Below are 2,775 nucleotides of genomic sequence, written 5' to 3'. Positions count from 1 at the left end.
AAAAAAGTTGTCAGCAGATTGCATTTGTGAAATATCATTCTCTCTACGGTGGCATATGAAGATCATCTTGCAGATCCGGACATGGTCTACGTGTTCGATAACCACTTTGGAGTATTCGGAGGAGGAACCCGCCCTGCAATGCCGAAGACAATACTGCGCGCCGGACTCATCGTCATTGAAGCCTGGTTCAGGGGCTACTGAGGGAGTCCTGGATTAGGTGGTATCCGGACAGCTGCATTGTGTACAACGTCCGGACTATTGAAGCGTGAAGATACAAGACTCAAGACTTCGGCCCGTGTCCGGATGGGACTCTCCTTTGCGTGGAAGGCAAGCTTGGCGATCCGGATATTATATTCCCTTCCTTGTAACCGACTCCATGTAAACCCTAGCCCTCTCCGGTGTCTATATAAACAAGAGAGGTTGGTCCTTAGAAGGCTGATCACAATTACAATCATACCAATATAGGCTAGCTCTCAGGGTTTAGCCTCTAGGATCTCGTGGTAGATCTACTCTTGTACTACCCATATCATCAATATTAATCAAGCAGGAAGTAGGGTTTTACCTCCATCGAGAGGGCCCGAACCTGGGTAGACATCTGTGTCCCTTGCTTCCTGTTACCATCAGCTTTGACGCACAGATCGGGACCCCCTACCCGAGATCCGCCGGTTTTGACACCGACAGGGGGGTTTGGATGAACAGTTCCCGGTGGGGGTGGATGAACAGGACCCTGTGGTGTTGCCTCTGGATGAACAGGACATCGGTCGAGCCGGTTGGGGGTGGATGAACAGGACCCCGTGGAGGGCTGGATGAATAGGACGACCCCGTGGAGGGCTGGTTGAACAGTAGTCGGTGGAGGGCTGGATGAATAGTAGCCTGTGGAGGGGTGGTTGAACAGGACCCCATGGAGAGGCTGGTTGAACAGTAGCCGGTGGAGGAGCGCGGTGGAGGCTGGATGAACAGGAGCCCATGGATGAACAGTCGCAGGTGGAGGCTGGAGGAGGTTGACAGTGGATGAACAATACCTCGTGGAGGCTGGAGGAGGTCGACGATGGAGATGAACAGTATCCCGTGGAGTCCCGTTTTGCGGTATGCCACACCCCTCCCGATGAATAGAACCCCTGTTTCGACCGTAGCGCTCCAACACAAGTCCGTTTCCTCCATTTTGTGGTACGCCACACCCCTCCCGATCAACAAGACCCCGTCTCGACTGTAGGAGGTCTAACATAAGTCCGTTTCCTCCGTTTTGCGGTACGCCAGACCCCTCTTGATGAACATGATCCAGTTTCGACCGTGGCCGGTCGAACACAGGGCCATTTTCTCCATTCTACGGTACGCCAGGCCTCATTTCTATCGGCTGTTCCGATGAACATGATGAACACGATGAACACGATGACACATTCTGTTCCGACCCAGCCGGTTGCCTCCCCAGAACACGATGAAGATGCAGTTTCTCCGTTTCGACACAGCTATGTACACGAGCCCGGACCATATGTATGCGCAAGTAGGCATTTGAGACCCCGCCCGTATGTACGTACGTGGCCGTATTTACTTTCTTGCACCCTGGCCGCTGTACGTATGTGTACATGCTACGTGCGCGCCTCTACTACGACATGTGCCCTTCCTTCCTTGCACGGTCACGGTTCATCGCTGCAGCCTAAAGACAGACCGATCGACCTGTATGTACGTACACATTCCTCACAAGAATGACAATGCTACATACGCTTCCACCAGGTGGGTCCTGACTGCCAGGCACTTCCTTGCGTGCGAAGATGTAGCTGGTGGGTCCCAGCAGTCAAGGGGGCCAATCATTTTTTTTGCCCGGACATACTTCCTTGCATGCAAAGATGTAGGTGGTGGGTCCCAACAGTCAGGGGGAACTTTTTTCGCGAAATACCGTGGCCCGTCCGGTGGGTCCCTGCTGTCAGGTGGAGGAATAATTATTTTGCCCATAATAAGGAGGCACTTCCTTGCGGCTGCCGTGGACCCAGCTGTCAGCCTCTCCACATACAATACTCTTTCGATGGAAGTCGTTCCCTGACCACGTCGACCACGCGGCACTGAGAGCACCAGGGTGATGGACGACGGCGAGGCCTAGGAAGGGGATGACGCGGATCCGGGGAAGACGCGATAGTTGAAGCCCACGCAGAGTGGAGTACGAGGGTTCACTGGTTCAGGTGCGGTGTGTGGCTGCCGTCGCCGCAGAATAACAAGGGGTGTGGGTGAGGCCTCCATGACATCACAGTCGGCCACGGGAGGCAGGAGCATGTGGCACGACCAGTGCTGGATTGGGCGGCTGTAGCAAGAAGACCAGATGTTGAAGATGCACTATGGCCGTTGGATGGACATCGTACAGTCAGTGGAGCAAGAATCGTTCATATTGACTAAGTTGACAAAGCCCTCCGTCCCCGTCAACTTAGTAGGCCCACAAGTCAGCCTCCCACTATGGTGGGTCCCAGCTGGCAGGGGGTATTCATTTTTTGTGCGCAATAAGGAGGCACTTCCTTGTTGGGGAACGTAGCAATAATTCAAAATTTTCCTACATGTCACCAAGATCACGATGAGAGGCACTTTCTATGGAGATTCTAGCAACAAGAGAGGGAGAGGATGATTGTATGTTCATACCCTTGAAGATCACGATGCGGAAGTGTTACAAGAACGCAGTTGGTGGAGTCGTACACGCAGCGATTCAGATCGCGGTCGATTCCGATCTAAGCGCTAAACGGACGGCGCCTCCGCGTTCAACACACGTACAACCCGGGGACTTCTCCTCCTTCT

This window comes from Triticum aestivum, chromosome 7B (assembly GCF_018294505.1).
Source record: "Triticum aestivum cultivar Chinese Spring chromosome 7B, IWGSC CS RefSeq v2.1, whole genome shotgun sequence".
Classification (NCBI taxonomy): Eukaryota; Viridiplantae; Streptophyta; class Magnoliopsida; order Poales; family Poaceae; genus Triticum; species Triticum aestivum.
The sequence above is the reverse complement of the archived record's forward strand: the minus strand, read 5'-3'. Positions refer to the sequence as shown.